The sequence below is a fragment of the Cupressus sempervirens genome, chromosome 4, assembly GCF_028749045.1.
Source record: "Cupressus sempervirens isolate cs-2001-9-10 chromosome 4, ASM2874904v1, whole genome shotgun sequence".
NCBI lineage: Eukaryota > Viridiplantae > Streptophyta > Pinopsida > Cupressales > Cupressaceae > Cupressus > Cupressus sempervirens.
Window position 1 is genome coordinate 566,069,400 of NC_143121.1, and position 19,590 is coordinate 566,088,989.

At 39.6% G+C, this 19,590-nt stretch overlaps 1 protein-coding gene across 8 annotated transcripts in view; it reads left to right on the forward strand.

The window, feature by feature from the left end:
• LOC149562465 (uncharacterized protein At3g49140-like) overlaps nt 1–19,590 on the forward strand; it is a 96,052-nt gene that overhangs the window by 57,969 nt on the left and 18,493 nt on the right. The window lies entirely within an intron of this gene.

The window sequence follows — 19,590 nt, forward strand, 5'->3', positions numbered from 1 at the left end:
TTGATTTGGATAGAGGAACCCAAATGAATCTAGGGTGAATTTGACTGAAAATGTCATTTTTACTGACATTTTCACAAGGACTTTTTGCCAACTCAGGTCTATTCTATTACAATAATAGATAAGACGTCTATTATTAGTTAATGGTTATCTTGTAAATATCTTTAGCTTTAGTTTGCTTTCGTTTTTTGCTTTCTCTGGAATAGAATGTTTCTATTCTTTACGATCGTTTCCTAAGGAAACATCGTCTCTTCCTTTTGTATAAATTGACCTTTCGGTCTCTGTTATTAATAAGCAAGTATTTACCAATTACCTTGTAATATGGTATCAGAGCTAAATACTTAAATTTTTTCGGAAAAATTTATAATTTCTTCTTGAAATTATTTGTTTAAATTTTTCCAAAATTATTTCAGCTAATTTCTCCAAAACCCACCTAGGGTTTTTCTGCTTGGAGAAATTTCCGAATTACGGGTCTGCAAATCGCGTGGAAATCGTGGCCATTTTTTGAAGACTCGCGTTTTTGGGGTGAAAATTTGCATGTTTCTGTATCAAATCTTCATGCTCTTAGCCGTCTCAGTCTGTCATCGTGCTCTGGGAAGCAGATTCGACCATTTTTCATCAAGAAATCTGAAGTTTTTTCAAGCTTTTTTCAGCTAGGGCCGTTTTTTTTCGAAACCCTAATTTTTGGGGTCAAAAATTTTTTTTGTTTGCAGATTCTTGGTGGGTTTTTCGAGAGCTCAACTGGGTTGTCGTCCGTTTTTTCTGAGTGCCTCGATTTTCGAGCCAGCGGATTCAAAAGACGACAACAGATTCCTTTTGGGTTTTTCGAGCTCTCTTTTGGGTCATTCTCTGATTCTTCTGGGTCTTCCGTATTTTTGCCTCGAAGAACGTGCCTTCACAGATTTTCACAGTTTTTCATTGAAAAACGTGCCATGGCATCTTTGACAAATATTCTGCTCGAGCATAATTCCAAATTCAATGGTCACAATTATGGAACCTGGAAGCAACGCATCATTGCAATCTTCGAATATCGAAACACTGATCAACTTGTTCTGGGTGTTACGTAGCGTCCGACTTCTTCGGGCCCTGATCAAGATACATGGGATTTGAATAATCGAGAGGCAGTAATGCTTCTCAAACTATCCGTAGCTGATGACCAGCTTTCTCAAATTCCATCCGGCAAGACAGCGGCCGAAATCTGGACACATCTAAAAGGTCTTCATGAGACTTCCGACAAGAGCAGAGCCTTCTTTCTGAAAAACACTCTGTTTTCTATTGTCATGGATGAGCGCACCTCGCTCCAGGCACACCTGAATCGGATTCAGGAAATCCGTGATCAGTTACTTGCCATCGGTCGCAAGATGGAGGAAGAGGATATTGTGGTAATCACTCTTCGGAGTTTACCAAATTCCTATGAGCATTTTATCGAGACTCTCAACATCACATCTACTGGTGTTGATCTAAAGTTCACTGATCTCTGCACCCTGCTACTTCAGCAAGATCGGCGGAAACAACAGTTCCGTAGCAGCTCCAGTTCCACCTCCACTGAGCAAGCCTTTGTTGCGAAATCCTTTCAGAAGGATAAGGGCAAGTTTCAGCTACCATCTCAGCAGAAGTCTTCTGCTCCAGCATCCGATGGTACCAAAAAGAAGAACATTCAATGCAACTATTGCCACAAGTATGGTCACATGAAGGTTGCATGTCGGAAACGCTTAGCTACCCAGTCTAAGCAATCAGGTTCGCAACCCAAAGCGAACAGTGCAGAGCACACTGAGCAGGTGGAATCTGCCTTTTATGCCTTCATGGCTAAAAGACCCGCAGATCATGTACAGTCATCTGCCTGGTACATTGATTCAGGTGCCTCTCGACATTTCACTCACCGCAGAGACTGGTTTACTGACTACCAGCCTTATTCAGATTCTGTTATCTTTGGTGGTGGAGAAGAGTACACGGTTGTTGGTAAAGGCAACATTCCAATTCAGTCTGTTGGGAGGAAGCTCATATTCCTTGATGTGTACTACGTTCCAGGGATGGAACTAAATCTACTCTCGGTCAGTCAGTTGTTGCGACATTCTCCACACTTGGCAGTCACCTTCAGTTCACATCAGTGCACCATCACTGATCGGGCGACTAAGTCTACTGTTGCAGTTGGTCTTGAGGATCATGGTCTTTTCAGACTTACTGATTCTAGTGATTCTCAGGACTTAGCTATGGCTGCTCGGCGATCTTCCATCAGCACACTTTGGCATCAGCGATATGGGCACTTAAATGTGCATTATCTCTCACAACTTGCTCGGGATGAGCTTGTTCTTGGTTTGCCAGAGATTCAAACCCGACACCTTGGAGTTTGTGACGCATGTCAGGCTGGGAAGCAACATCGCACACCTTTCCCCAGTGGCGATTCTTGGCGAGCTTCTCAAGTACTTCAGCTTGTTCATGCTGATATCTGCGGCCCTATGGCCACTCCTTCTGTTCTTTGATACAGGTATTTTCTGTTGTTTGTAGATGATTTCAGTAGAAAAATGTGGGTGTATTTCCTTAAAAAGAAATCCGATGCATTTATTGTATTTCAGAAGTTTAAACCCTTAGTTGAAAAAGAGTCTGGGAAATCTATTATTACTCTTAGATCAGACAATGGGGGGGAATTTTGTTCTAATGTTTTCTCCAGCTTCTTCGATACACATGGCATCCAATGCCAGTTCACTACACCCCACACGCCACAACAGAACAGTGTAGTTGAACATCGGAACAGGACAATCACCGAGATGGCTCGTTCCATGCTCGAACACAGACGTGTTCCGAAGCGTTTTTGGGCAGAAGCAGTTAACACTGCAGTTTATCTGTTGAACCGGTCACCCACAGTGGCGGTCAAAGGTAAAACTCCGGAAGAGGCCTGGTTAGGTCGCAAGCCCAGAATCAGTCACCTGAAGGTTTTTGGCTCTCTTGCTTTTGTTTGGATCCCTGATGCTTCACGCACCAAGTTGGATGCCAAGAGTCAGAAACTGATGCTTGCTGGATATAGCAGTCTTCACAAAGCCTACCGCCTTATTGATGTTGAGACATCTCGTCTCATATACAGCCGCGATGTAGTCTTTGATGAGCAGCGAGGACCATTCATGCCTGTTTCTCCTGTTCCTGATCCAGCAGACCAGCCTATGCAGGTTCATGATTTGGGAGTTTGGCTTCCATTAGGTCCACCTGATGGGAGGGCTCCAGTAGCTCCTACAGCTCCAGTCCTGCCAGTGATACCTGTACAGCCACCTCCGGCTTCTCCTGCAGGATCACCTCGTTTTGAAGATGCTTCACCTGAGTTTGATCCAGATTCTTCTGATCAAGATCCTGCTGATCAAGCATCTCCTAGTACTATTGTTGGTCATTCTCCTCTCCGGCCTAAGTGGTGGGCTAAGACACTTGCTGATCTTCATGATGATGAGCTCATTGATGGGAGAACTACTCGGAAAAAGAGCAAAACTATAGATTCTGTTAACTTTGCTCTTATGGCCAACATTCACAGTGTGTTTGAACCTCAAACATATTCCGAGGCTAAAGGAATTCCAGAGTGGGAACAGGCCATGCAATCTGAACACCAGAGCCTGCTGAAGAACAACATTTGGGTCCTTTCTGATCTTCCCCCAGGGAAGAAACCCATTAGCTGCAAATGGGTCTACAAAATCAAATACAAATCAGATGGTACTTTGGATAAGTACAAAGCTCGTTTAGTGGCAAAGGGCTTTTCTTAGCGTCAGGGCATTGATTATGAGGAGACCTTTGCTCCTACTGCAAAGATGAGCACCATCAGATTAGTCCTAGCCATGGCAGCATAGTTTGGCTGGAAGGTCCATCAGATGGACGTAAAGAGTGCTTTCCTGAATGGTGATCTCCATGAAGAGGTCTACATGACGCAACCTCTTGGTTTCAAGGTTGTTGGTAAAGACCATCAGGTTCTCAGATTGGCAAAAGCTCTCTATGGTTTGAAGCAAGCCCCTCGGGCATGGTACATCAAGATTGATACGTACCTCAGTGATCAAGGCTTCAAGAGGAGTTCTTCAGACTCAAATCTGTACATCAAGACTACTGACAGTGACATCATCCTTCTGGTTATCTATGTGGATGATCTGATCATCACTGGCAGTTCGGCATCTTTGATTCAGGGAATCAAACAACACTTATGCCAGTCTTTTGATATGACTGACCTTGGGCTCATGCATTATTGCTTAGGTGTTGAAGTTTGGCAACAGTCTTCTGGTATATTCATCTCTCAGTCCAAATATGCCAGAGCCTTGTTAGACAAATTCCGAATGCAGGATTGCAAACCTGCATCTACACCTATGGAGAAAGGTCTCAAGTTATCAGCCAAGTTTGATTCTCCTTCCGTTGATGATACTACGTATAGGCAACTAGTAGGCAGCCTCATCTACCTATCTGCTACTAGGCCTGATATCAGCTTCGCAGTCAGCTATATTTCACGCTTTATGACAGCTCCTAAGGCTGATCATTGGATGGCAGCAAAGCGTGTGCTTCGTTATGTGAAGGGCACTTCTGATTATGGACTTCTGTATTCTCGGAGTTCTAATCCTAAACTCAGTGGGTTCACAGATTCAGATTGGGCAGGCTCTGTTGATGATAAAAAGTCAACATCTGGATATGTGTTCAGTTTGGGATCCGGTGCAGTCACATGGACCAGCAAGAAGCAGCAGGCAGTTTCTCTCTCTTCTACAAAGGCTGAATATAGAGGGACTGTTAAGGCAGGATGTGAAGCTGTCTGGCTTCGTCGGATGCTTGGGGATATGCAGATGTCACCAGCAGGATCGACTACTCTGTTTGTTGATAACGAAGGCGTTATCAAGTTAGCACGGAATCCAGTCTTTCATGAACGAACCAAGCATGTGGATGTTCATTGTCATTACATACGACAGCTGGTTGAAGACGGGACTATAGATCTGCAGTATGTTCCTACCTCAGATCAGACTGCAGACATTCTCACCAAGCCTCTTGGTCTTGATAAGTTTGTCAAATTTAGAGGACAGCTTGGTGTGTTAGATAGATTAACCATTAAGGGAGGGTATTACAATAATAGATAAGACGTCTATTATTAGTTAATGGTTATCTTGTAAATATCTTTAGCTTTAGTTTGCTTTCGTTTTTTGCTTTCTCTGGAATAGAATGTTTCTATTCTTTACGATCGTTTCCTAAGGAAACATCGTCTCTTCCTTTTGTATAAATTGACCTTTCGGTCTCTGTTATTAATAAGCAAGTATTTACCAATTACCTTGTAATATATTCGACCCTCCAACCCTAAAAGTGACCACTAAAAAGACAAAAAATGATTATTTTATTTGTGCATTTGTGAATGAAAAGAAAAAATTCTTGCCTTCATTTGTGTATAAATGTATTTTCTGCTGCACACACATATTATAGAAAAAAAACTTGTATGGACAAACCTAAAACGAATCTGAACCCAACCCAATTTTTTTTTGGACGAATTTCGGACCCGCATCTGTACCAGTACCCGAACCAGCAACTTAGAGAATTACGATTACTTTACCCAATCCACAATTGTTTGACTGGATGTTTTAGTAGACCCCACTGTAGAGGATGGAGGAAATCTCCAGTCTAGAACAGCTGAGTAAAGTAATAGCAGCTCATGGAGATGGTGTAGGCAAGTTACCAGGCAATGTAAGCTATTATGTAACTAGTAGGGTGATCTATCATGTAACAATCAGGGTGAGATACATTAGTATGTGAATTCAGAGTTGTTTATCAGTATCTAGCATTCATTAAACAGTTGATGATGAGCTCCATGATGAATTGTATATACTGGATATGGCCAAAGGCCCAGAAGTTCATCGCGTGGCTGATTGGAAAGTCATTTTTGAAGAGGATTTTAACCAGTGGAGATCTTATGGTTCAACCTATCATGATTTTGTCATGATGTGCAGATTGTTGTAACTGCGAAATTCCTGAGATAATAAAATACTGTGATACGTTTACACAAGGTTTTTCCTGGTTCGTTACTGGGTTTTCAATATAAATCTGTGTGTTTTTTCTGTACTACTTTTCATTGTTTAGTTTTATATTGTAATTTTATTAACAAGATATTAGGTCTGCAATGTTAGTTACTTTAAGCATCTGTATGATACAGCCAGGGGAGGTCAAATGAATGACAGTCCGCTCCTTGCAGCCACTCACATAAAACAACGCACAATACATTATGGAAGCAATCGGGACTCAAAGGCACAATATTTACTTATCAAAATCAGATTAGGTACTTTCTTGGCAAGCACATAGTCCAGCAACAGTAACTTGCAAGCAAACTTCATTTCTGACTCTAACTGATACGGATATCAATAGGCTTTTACATTTGTGAAGGAAAGTACCTGCACATTTTTTGTGCACAATCTTCTGTACATTTTCTCATCTCTTAATACTTAGCCAAGGAGGAATATACTTCATTGCTTCTCTACTACTACACTCCCTGATTCTTCTTACCAATATATGCTTGATTTTATAATGAATTAGAATTCCAGAATAGGTAAAAGCCACTAGACAATGGTACTCGGTTCAGAAAAAAATGGACAACCATGAATGAAGTGCCAGTCAGAATTTATGGGCAAGGATAGCTGTCAATGTTACTGCCTTTTAGAGCAGCAGGTTGTGAATATCACAATCGGCATAAAGATGCTGCATGAGAATACTCTCCCTGGTTCCCTCTAAGCCGCTCAGCATAAAAGGTAACTATCTCTGCAGATGCATACATAGCTGTCACTAGCTCTAAAGACAGCACCATTTTTTGATGATACTTTGTAAAGAATATTTAATTGTCTTATATAACTGCCAAATGCATACAACTATGTTATGTGGTCCCACAAAGAAATGTCATTTAAATTATAAGGGAAGGGATGATTGATTAGCTTAATATCATAGTATGCAGTCCCCAGTGGAATTTCAGATAAGAGAGATAACATTCCTCTTTTGAATAAAATATGAAGTAAAGGTAACTGCCATTTCTTGGATAGTGTCATCACATGCAAAATATTATTAGGAATAGAATGTGGGTTGCTGATGAGCATGTGATTATAACAAGAGGTTGGGTAGACGGGTGGAGAATTGGTATAATACAATATTTTACTTTTCAAAACATAAATGACCACAACAATAGCAACCACACAAGATCTAACAGTTATGGAACACAAAAGGAACACAAGGAGAGCCACATGATTTACATGGAAACTGTTGTGGGAGAAAACCGAGGCAAACCTTGCTTATTTATAAATCTCTCTTACAATCTTTGTAGGCACCATCCTACAGGAGACAACCACCCCCTCCTACGTGATTCGTAGACACCAACCCATTGAAGAACACAATTCTACTTTTGAGAGTGGGGAGGGGGAATCAGTAGCAGATATAATCGTATAAACTTTTAATGCTTAAACAATTTAAAGTTTTATTAAAATTTGTGAAACTTCAATCTGAAAACTGAAAGGAATTGAAACTGTATTCAGAAAAAGAAGCAATCGCCCAATGAAGACAATGCACAAGAGCTATGTCGAAACCCACGATGGGAAAACCGCAGTGAGAAATGCTGCTAAGATCTAGTGTCTAATCCAGCTTCACAATTAAAATGTTTACTATCTAAACCCAAGGAATCACCGAATTCTTTATGAGAGCACCAACTCTTGCAAAACCAAATTCAATGATCTGAGCATCAACATAGAAATTCTTGAAGCACCAACTCTAAGAATGTCACAATTACAACTGATTACTCTGAGATTTCTATTTAAAACATTTGAAACGTACAAACAATCAATTACACTTTGAACATATATAAACTTCAGATAGGTTTTTTGTATAAAGATGATCTGCAAAAAATAAAATGATAAAATATCTTTGAAAGTTGAGTGCAAAGTAAATGAATGATCAGTGTAAATCTCCAAATACCTCACACTGTCGTAAATTTCTAACCAGCAATTTCTGATTAAACTTGACAGAAAAATTAATGCATTTGTTATACATGCTCTAGATCAAACAAGGATGACTGATACCAGTCACAGCATGCACATTGTAAAAGTCTTCCTTCCTTATGATAGCATCAAAATTTCACATATCTGTGTAGTTCTTCGAAACAATTGTTATGTCTTTCCAGTTCTTAGAATCTTGTATACATATCAGGTATTTCCTTTCAAACAATTGTTTTTAGATAAACAATATATACTCAGAGCATATAACTTTGCACATTCAATCAACACAATGCATAATAATGATGCCTCCACTTTGCATCAGAATTATATTCTGTCATTTCAATCACACTCACATCTTTCAATCAAATGCAATGTATGTCTATAGAGGCCAATATTTCTTCATTGATAGAAGTCTCTAACTGCCATCTATTGGAAGTTCTAACTATTAAGCCAACTTATAAATCACTGCACAACTCCCAGCTACTGTGGCTTTATTTCTAAATCGAAAGCTTGAACATGGCAAAGTTCAATACAAAAGCGATAGCATCAATTACAATTGCCTTTGACACATGGCTTGAACACTCGATCAATCGACAAAGATATAAATCTAATTTGTGGAAGTCAAATTAACAATGACACAACAATGTATTGTCAGAATCGATATTGGCAGAAGTGCTGTAGATAACAAAGATGGGCACTCATGACAAAACTAATTCCAACGTTTTTGTAAATATTAATACACTTGCTTGAATCTTATTGTGTACTTCCATAGTCGACATGTTGAGACATTATTGGCTCTTATATCTCTAACGGGTTTTGCATAATGGGCGTGATTTGGAGAATTCTTCTGCTGATTCAACTGCCATTGAATTCATCGTGATTGCCATATTTCATCCACTGCCACTAAATTCACCCGGAGCATGCATCCACTGATTGTTGAGAGCTAATACGGGCATTGAAAGTCTGTGTCAGCCATTGAGTCACGGAAGTCAATTGTTGGTTATGTGAACACACCTGATGTTGGATTATAGAGTTGAATATCATCTATTGGTTGCCAGCTACTGGTTTGATAGAGGTCGGAAATAGCAGGAGTCACTTAGAAGGCTTCATTAAAAAAATCCGATAACTCTTTTTTTTAATCTGTATACGTCTCGATAAATTTCATTGACTGACTGTTATGTCTATATCTGACTGCTGCATGTTATCATTGTTATGTGAATATTTGACATCAAGGATGAATTCTTCTTCCAACTCAGCGAGATACACCAACTCAGCAAGAGACACCAATCTCTTCTTGTGATAGACACCAATCCTCTTCTGTTCTATACCTCTTCACAAGGCTGGTAAAATCTCTTCTCAAAACTGATCAAGCTTCCTCCAAAATCTGCTCAAAATGCCTCTGATGTGCTCAAAAACTCTTCACAGTTCTACCTTGAAATCTCTCGTGAATCTGCTCATAAGTATCTTATTATTCTGCTCAAATCTGCTATGTAAGTCTCCTCACATCTTCCATATAAGTCTTCTCAAAGTCTGCAATTAAACTGATGAGATGATTGCTCCATATGACTGCTCCAAAGTGATGTACTGATTACCCCATGGTTTGCTCCAAATTCTGACTCAAACCTGCTCTTAATCCAGCATAATGTCTGCTGTACATTTGCAATGAATTCTTCAGAAGTATTTGCACATCTTCTTCCTATAAATCTGCGCTTTTTCTTCATACAAGAATACATTTGTTCTTCATTAGTATTTGCACATACTCTTGATATATTTCTGCAATTGTTCTTCATAATTCTGCTCACACATAACCTGACTGCTCCATAATCCATACTGATCCTTAACATATATCTTTGCTCTATATCTGCTCTTCATCTTTTTAAAATCTTCTTTCAAATTAAATGACATTGCATTGGAAATTTCGCTTGGTGATACTCCATTCATCTTCTATTTATCTGTCTTTTCACCAAAAGGTGACTATATCTTTTCAATTCAGCCTTAATTTAATTTACTTTTTATTTCTCTTTCGTCAAGATGTTCCTTAAAAAGGCATGAGATGCTCTGATAAGATAAGATAAATTTATTAATGTCCAACAAGAGAGCACAACGAGGGTCAAAGGGACTGCCAGTACACAACAAGAGAGGCCAGCCAACAATGAGAACCCCAGACAGTGCCCGGGGAAAGCACAAATGACAGCAGACAGAAAAAATTCCAGGGGGCAGCCACCCACAACAGCGAAGCCATGCTCTGCTAGCAAGAAGAAACTCAAAATCGAGGGATATGACGTAGAACGAGAGGAAACCCTGTTATGCCACTGAATATTGCTGGAAGTGGAGAGTAGCTGCCAAGAGTAACTCCAACAAGGCCACACAGATTTGATGTGCTCGGGCCTCAAGGGTATGGGGACCAAGTGTCCGCTTGGTACCTTGAACTGGAGAGACCACTGAAAAGGAGGTAATGAGCTGATCTATGACTTTCCTCTAAGGAGACATGATTTGAGTAGTGGGGTCCTGAAGTCTCATGGTCTCTTGAAGGTAAAGGGCCAAGCACCTTTGATCTATGAATTCTAAGGAGGAGAAAAGAGTCAAACAACCCTTGAAAAGGTAGTAAAACCTTCCTCAAATCTCATAGTAACGAGGGCAACTGAAAATGAAGTGTGTATCCGTCTCAGGCTCTCCCATGTCACAAAGTTGACAAATCCTATCATCTCTATCAACATGGTGATATGTTTGGATATGAAGCCAATGAGAACCAACTTTCAAAGACCCTAGGGAGATGTGTAGTGCGTGTGGTCAACGACTCAACACCGAGAGAGGTAAGAAGGTTGCACAATCATCCCATCTCGAAGTTCAAGAAACTACCCAACGTAGAAGGCCATCCTAGGCCACAACCTCCTCAAAGGGTTGACCCAAGTCATATGGATATATTGCCTATAAATGTCCATCCTGACATGTCCATTTAACTCTTGACGGGAAGGGAGGAGGTGAGTGGGTGCATCCAAGAAATACTAGAAAGGAGGAAGGTGGTCCATCTCAATCCACACTAACCCTAATAAAGAAAAAGCTTGAGAAAACCAACACTAGGCCCGACCAATAGAGTCAGCACCTGCAATTGCCTTAGAGGAGCGATAGGCCAAGTAAGAGTACTTATGTCACCCCTCAGTTGAATCTGCAGAGCACTGAAGGTGATGAGCAACCATACCAGGTCAAAGATAGCACCAAGTTTGAAAGGTTGTGCCCCAAACTCGACCAAAACAATACTGTGGGGAGTCCCTTGATGGCACTTGATGATATGTTTGAGAAGAAAGGGTGACCCTCTCCACTGAAGCCTAGTCCGACTCCAAAAGGGTGGGCCTCCAGACAATTGAACCATAAAGCATGATCAGTTTGTCTAGAGTATCTAGAAGGGCCATCTTGGACGTGTTGTCTTGAAAATCATGTCAAAAGCACTGTCTCTCAAGCAAGGCGAGAGAGCCATACCTCTTAGTTGATGCGGGGTTGTATGGTAGGACTCAAACTAAAATGAGGTCTAGAGAACTTGACTTCCAGGTAAGTGTAGGAAGATGCCATCTCAACTTGCGTGCACTGAAAAAAGAAATGCAGATGAGAGGTCTTTAAGAAAAATTGAAGACCATCACTTGGATCTTGCCCAAGTTAACTACCAACTGCCACGAATCACTTGGCTAAAAGAGCCACTACATCCATGAAAAGCAAAATGGAGATCAAAGTCTGATGCCAAACACACCCATCCCTTGGGAGCTAGTGCTCTCTAAGGAAAGCCACCAACTCATCAATATAAGCAGCAAACAAGGTGGAGGAGAGGGGAGATCCATGCTTCACCGCAATAGTACTCTAAATGGGATTAGAGAAGCCCCATTGAGTCTTGAATCTGCCAATCACACTATCATACAACCTCATGATGACCGTCAACAAAGTCTATTTATTCCCCAAATCCCCGAGTCTTTGAAACAAGGCAACCTTAGGAACAAAGTCAAACACTTTATGAAAGTCCATACAACAAAAGTACACTTTTGCAGAGTAGTGTCTAGCCTCCTCAATGATAGCCCAAAGAGTCAGGATGTAGTCCATGGTTGAAAAGTCTGCCCTGAAAGTAGCCTACCCCCTCACGGTGATATGGAGCTGGTCTAACTCCCTGGAAAGGATAGTATGCAACATTGTAGCATATAGCTTAGCGAATGGGTGTCTAATCATAATAGTCTTGTAGTTGGGATCCGAGGTCAACTAGACCTTGTGAATCAAGTGAATAATATGCCACAACCAAGAAGAAGGGAACCAAATATGCACCACCCTGTTAAAGAGCGTAGAGAGGAAAGGGCCCAAAACAGAATTGCCCAACTTGAAGAGTTCCGCCTAGGACCCTTCCTCATCTGCAACTTTGTTGTTGTTCATGGATTTGATGACCTCACTGATGATGGAGTCAGAAAAGAGATGGCATTGGAGTGGGAGGAGTGATGAGGATGGGGGGTTGGATGGGAAATTAGTAAAGGGTGGAGGCATGTACAACTAAGGAGCCAGGATCAAGTATGTAAGCGAGGGGGGATGTTGGTGGGGGGGGATGCTGGGGGAGAGGGTGTGCTAGAAGGACTTAGGGGATTGGTAAAGCAAGGTGCTGAGCGATTTACACTGTGAGGCAATGAACAACCGCTTTGTATGGCAGAGGAGGCAGCGGTAGGTCTTAAGCAAGGAAAGCTCAGGAGAACAGGGGAAAGAGGCAACACAAACTAAGCGGTGGAGGGACTTGCAGTCCTCGTCGCACTAGTTCATGGGGCAAGAGTTCTAATGCTTGGGCCTGAGAGATAGAAAGACTGAGTGGTGTAGGAAGGAGAGGAGGGTACTCACCCAAAGTGCAAAGGTGAGGCAATCAAATAGGGAGGAGGCGAACACAGTGGCAAGAGAGGGGTCAAGGGGTTAGAGTGGAGCTGTGTTGTGAAGTTTTCACACCATCGCCCCAAAATTTTGGGTTTTTTTTTTGAGTCGTCCAAAATAAATTTTTTGATTCGATTAAGTGATAGGACACCTTCAGGGCCAGTGGGGAGAGGGTTAGATTTATTTTCACCTAGTTCTAAACTTGATTTTCTAGAACAACCAATTTCATCCTTAGGCCAGACAAAATTTCAAAGAGCAACACTTGGCAGGATAAAATTGTAAATTTTGTACTTAGATGACTTCTTTTGAAAATTTGGAGGTAATTTATAAATTTAGATAATTTTCAAAAAGTTAAATTTTGTTAAATTTGAGTTTCTTGGAAAATCTTGAATTTCTTTGGTGAGAAAAAAAAAAAAAATCTTTTGTGAAGATGAAATTAAATTTGCAAAATCGATTTTAGACTCTAGAAATGATTTTATTTTCATCAAAAATTAAAATGACTTAGTAAAATTGATTTGAATTGAATTGCAAAAATTGGCATTAAATAGATTAAATTGCCTTGAAAATTTTTAAGCCTTTAATAAAATTGGTAATTTAATATTGAAAAAATGGCTTTTGGCTAGCCAAAATCTGATTTTAATGATATATTAATTGCTAAATCATCATTAAATAGAAACATTTAGCACCTCCAAGGCATTATTTACTTTCTTTTTGCAATTTTGGTCTAATTGGCAATTTAAAAAAAAGTAAATTTCATCTTGGCAAAGTTAATTTCGAGCTGGGCATTTAATTGGGGGCCATGTCTTGTATTCTAATTAATATTTTTTTGCTCCGAGGGTCCTAGTCGCCCAGCTAGGAAGAATGAGCAAGTAGGGTATAAGAGGAAACTCTTTCCCCTTTTCTCCTCATTCCTCAATCCTCTTTGGTGCTTAGGTGATTTTTGGCTAGGAGCAGATTTTTTTCTTCCTTGAGCGATTTTCCTAAGGCAGATTAGATCTTCTTTGGGTGATTTTTCTAGCTAGGGCAGATTGGCATTATTGTTGGCAAATTTCTTCATGGTAGAGATCTCTATGTTTGGCGATTTTCCATGATTGAGGGCAGATCTGCACTCTTCTTGCTTGGCGAATTTTGAGGGAGCCGATTTTGTGGGAGCAGAATTTTGTGGGAGCCGAATTTTCTGGGAGCTGAAATTTGTGGAAGACAAAAATTCTGATTTTCAAGAGGGGCTGCAATTTTTCTCCAAGAGATTGGATGATTTTGTCGGTGAAGAAAACAAGTGATAAAGTCTGATTTTTTTTGGGCAAATGGAGGACAATTCCGAGAGCACTGAATTTTGATTTTTTTTCAGCTAGAGCCTCAAGATTTGCAAGGGGTTTGAAATTCTCAAAGTCTGATCCTAAATTCCAAAAGGAAGATCCGGCTATTGGTAAAGGTAACTTTAAATCATTTAGAGTTGAAAGGGGTCCTTAAGCTGATTTCCTTCTTTTGTTCTTGTATAGATATTGTCTCCCTTGGTTCTTCTTGCATTCATTATCCACCATTTAACCATCCTATCATAGGTTGATGAGATGGTAGATGTTAGTGCAAGCAAGAATCCTAAGGGAACAAACACTAAGAGAGACAAAGAGGATATGATGCCCAAAACAACTTTCTTCTCGAAAATGAGGCAAATAACCGATACCAATGTCGGTATAGTAAACATGATACAGGTAAATAAAAGACTCAAGGAAGGACAATCCCCCTTGGCAAAGGAGATATAGAAGGTGGTTGCTCATCACAGCCCAAGCGTCGACACTTCCATTTCAACAATGATGAGTGACGTTGGGGTGGCACTCAATTTTGGAGACATCAGAGAAGGGGATATCAATGAGACAAGACTTGGATCAAGATTGGGTGAGTTAGGAAAGATTGCTATCAAGAAGGAACATTTGAACACCCTTTCCTCCCTCAATGCCTTTATCGGATTTGCAAAAGAATATGAGAAGGATCATGAGAAGACACTACAAGCAGCAAGCAGTGTGATGAAATCGGCTGAGCTCAAGATAAAACATACACCTTGTCCTCCCGTGGAAGAAGTCAACAAAAGGCTAGCTAGGTTCATTGCCTTAGCTAAAACAATGAAAGAAAAGGGGAGAGTTATATTAGATCATTTGATGTAAGCTCAAGTGGCAATTTCTCTTTCTTCTAGAATAGGACAAGTGTCTAATTCCGATTGGCCACCATTTTGGTGCCTTCTCATTGGTTGCCACTTTTCCACTTTTTTCATTGGTCCATTGACGAGGTGGCATCTTCTCATTGGCTGACGGGGTGGCAACCCTAATTAGGGTTCCTAGGATCCAATCTGCATCGTTGATTTTGCTTTTGATCTCTACCGTCGGTTGTAATTTTGGCCTCTATATAAGGCCATTTTGCTCTCATTTGTGAGGGAGTTATGGTGGAGAATTGTTGTGAAGATACTATCAAAATTGTTCTCTATTCATTGTTGTGGCTTGCATGGTGGATATACATGATCATTTTGGTGTATTGCATGGTTCTTCTCATTTCTCAAATTAAAGTAGGATTTCATTTTATGTTGTTAGAGTAGAAGTAGATGGCTAATTGTATGGTGATGTTAGTGAATGTTTGATAGGGATCTACAACTAGGCCACTAACATCTTAGCTACCGGTTAGGGAGCCTTGTGTGGTAAACTAGTTCTCTTTCCCTTTGAATCATTGCATCTATGGAGGTGGAGCCGTTGGTAAGCTTTCATTAGATTCGATCCCTGTCCATTTGCTAATCTTTCCATTCATAGTAGTAGGAGTAGAATAACAAGTAGTTGAGCAGTCGGATTTCACTCTAAGAAAGTTAGGAAGGTAGAAGTCATTAGAGGCATTATTGCCTCCTCGCGTAATCAATATTATTTGGCGCTACACCCTCTACCATCACTGTCACCATCAACATCATCTAGCATTCACACCGAATCACCATCACCATCATTCCACCAAAGACCAAGTTATCTTCGAATGAATAACGTAAGGCCGCCTACGTGATTACCAATGGATCACATCGATAAAACTGAGTTAGTATCCATAGGTGTAAGGAACATTAGAGTTTTTTTCATGTCCCATGAGTATTAACTTTTCAAGAGAGGAATTGTGTGTTTGATACTCTGTATTAGATATGCAATTGCTAATATGTTATGTAGTGGTACAAAAATTGACATCAATAGGTCAAAGAAATGGTATTCAGTGCCAATTGCCAAAAGGATGGACCAAATAATTAAATTGCATAAGCAATAATAATTGCCATTTGCTTAATTATAACAGCACCAAGATTGAGATACAACTCAAAGCAATAATCTAGAAAAGACACACTGACAAGGAGTAACCCTAAAACACACATCAAAATTAGAGCCAAAACTAAAATTAATATTCCATTGTTTTTGGGCAATGTAGGGTTTGCTTATGAACCTATATTCTCCTACAATGCTATAATAGAATAGAATCAAATAGAATAGAATAAAAGAATTTCAAAGTTCATGAGGTCGAAGATAGCGTATGGGACCATTTTAATTTTCTAAGTTGTTGGCCGATTGCTAAAAATATTGGTGATGACCTTCCTTGTTTTCCCAATCTTTTGTTCTTCGAACAAATCTTGCAATGAAATAGCTGCTAATGTTTTTTTGGCCCAAATGTCACAATAAGCTCTACACTTAATTTAACTGCTTTTGCTGTACAACTGACATGAGTTTTTCCTCTTGTTCTTCTTTAGGACCCTTTCATCTACTTATTTCATATTAAGGATGATATGAGCTAGTTCTTGGTTGCACTATATATGTATTTTCTGTCCAAGGTATATTTGCCCTATGTATGGCTTTTGTTGATGAACATAAGTGAGGTTATATTCATTAAGATTATATTTCCTTTTTCTCCCCAATGGCTTGCTCCACATAGACTTGTTGAATTTATCAATAACAAAGCCTGTATTTATTTGGAAACTTATCTACCCGATTTGTTCATCTACTTGAAGCTGCATTTCATCCATGACTTTGTTCTCTAGTTCAAGGCTTTTTGGATGGCAGCCTTAGGCCATCTATTTGCCTCCACCTGCTCAATTGTCTAAAATAAAACTTAAGAGATGTCCCATAGCATAGGCACTTTTTGTTTATAGAAGTCTCATATGAAACTGAAGCGTTAAAGTTTCAATTTACTTGTGATTATGTGTTTTTGAGTCATTTCCATTTGTTTCCATTTACCACTATGCATCACTAGCCGATAAATCACATCTGTAGAGCACCACTAGAATAACCAAGAGCCCAATTTGAATCTGCATAGTTTTCCAATCCTAAAACTCTGCCTCCCTGCTTATATTTTGCAATGTATAAAGCACTCTCCTCCCTCCCAGATTTCTCTTCTTTCTACATGTATCCCAATTGAGCTTGTTGCTAAACTCAATTCCAAGATAATTGTACTTTGTTACCTTCTCTAGAATATTTCTTTTATAATAAATAATAGTTCTTATCTTCTTGTTAATAGAAAACACTATCTTATTCTCGATGGTGTTGATTTGCATACCTACCTCTCTCCAGAATTGTTCTAAGGCATATAAGTCCTCTTGTAACCCTTGAGCAAATCTAGTCATCAAGATGAGTTGTTGATTTACAAGAGAAGGCTTGCAACACATTCTTCCAAAACAACTTTGCCCCCTCCTTGCATATTTAGCCATTTTTCTAGGTTGTCACCTTATAAACCAAAAAGGCTGCGGGAAAGAGGACACTGTTTTTTGACACCTATCTCACTTCTAAATACTTTTTGAAAGGCTTGTGTGTTATAATTTTCACTCAAATTTCGTCCTGAAGCCTATTAAAAGCTCCTCTATATTGCTTAGGAATACAAAAATCCTTCATTTTACACCATAATTTACTCCTTGGAAACATACGAGATGAATTGAGATCAATGCAGATTGGGACATAGCCAGAGAGAGAAGGGAGCTTCACCTTAGACTATTGGACTGGAGTGACAATGACACAAATATAAATGTCCTCATCTGCTATCTTTTCATCTAGGATTATGGTAACTTTACCTTAAGCTGCAACTGCTTGAGTGTACATCTAAGTAGGTCCCATTTTTTATGGCTTTTGAATGGGTTAATTTCTCATTATCTGTGAGAATGTATACAGAGATCTGAGTAGAATGAATGAACTCACAATGGCAGATTTAAAGGATCTATGGATAGAGTTCTCAAGTATTCTTAAATTCCTTCTTAGAGCCATATATGAGTCAGTTTTCTCAATAAACAAGAAACATCAAGTTTGAATGTCAGTTTGAGCCTATCACAGCATAAAATGTACCTACATTCTGAAGAAACCATGAATAAATTAGAACTCATCAAAGATCTGTAAACCGCACACATCATTGCTTTGTGAGATCATACACTGAACAACATTTATGGCACTTTCATAGTGAATACATATGGTATAACAACTAAGTTTACATTTCTATAAGCCAACAACCGGGATTATTGATCGATTTCTACAATGGAGAGGTAGTTATGATGTCTGATTGATCCACAGTATCACTTGTGGAAGCTATAATTGAAGGATGCATTTTGGAACAACCTGAGCATCTGCTCCTAACACAAGAATCGTAAAGATTATCTATTTGAAGGTTTTTGTTGGGCCTTTTATTATGCACACCCACCGAAACTTACATGATTGATATATATATATATATATAGTGGACAACTGTTGAGATTGACGCAGGTGTCTAATGCACTCTCAAAGTAGTCATAAAGTTGGAGCTTCTTTTATAACTGTGAAGGAGTGAAATGATCAAGCACACTCTGGTGTGTGCTCGTTGTTATGAAGTAGTTTTTTTCCATCAGTTAAAGGACCACCAAGGATCGCAAATGCCCATGTTGAAGCCTTGAGATCATTTAGGAAGGGTATACAACTTTGCTGTTTGTTTCTACTCCTTGTTTTATATCATTGTGATGCTCATATTGGCTGTGGCATTTGTAAATGTTGTGGGCATCTACGTGAAAGGAAGTAGTTCATGCTAATTGATTGAGAATTTTGAATGTTGGACTCTCATCAAAGCCAAATAATGAAGAAGTGTGGAAAGGATGAAACTGAGTGTGTAAGTAGACTCATTCATTGACTTGTTTGAGTTGTGATAGCCTATTAAGGTTTCAGGGAAGTGAACACACTGATCTTTAACCTGTCTCATGTTATACATGGATCAAAATCCCTTCATTCCTCATGGTACTACACACTTTTCCTATTGGCTTCTTTAGCGACCCTCATTTCAGCATAGCCTGGTAATTGCAAGGAATTATAGAGCCTGACCAAATCCTTGGCATCAATTTGGTTTTTAATCACTTCATTTTCAAGGCTGTCAACATGGTTTCCAGAGTAAATTGATAGTGCAGTTGGACTTTCTGGAAACCTTAGGCTTAAAAAGGGATGGCTGTTTGGTATATCATAGGATGCTTTTTCCAGCTACACTGGTGGTGTTTGTTTTGAGTGTGATTTTGAACCTGATATGTAACAATTTTGATGTCATCTTCAATGACAACGTATATCATTCCTTACCATTTAAACCCCTCTATCAAGAGTCAGCATTACAACCATGTAATTGCTTCGAATTTGAGTTCCTGGGTTATTCAAATGCTCACCAGCAAAACTCACAATGTGGGATCTAAGAGTTTCTCCCATAGGTGGTCTCCCAGTATTACACTTTGAGGGACCATTAGAAATTAGCTTGATCCAAC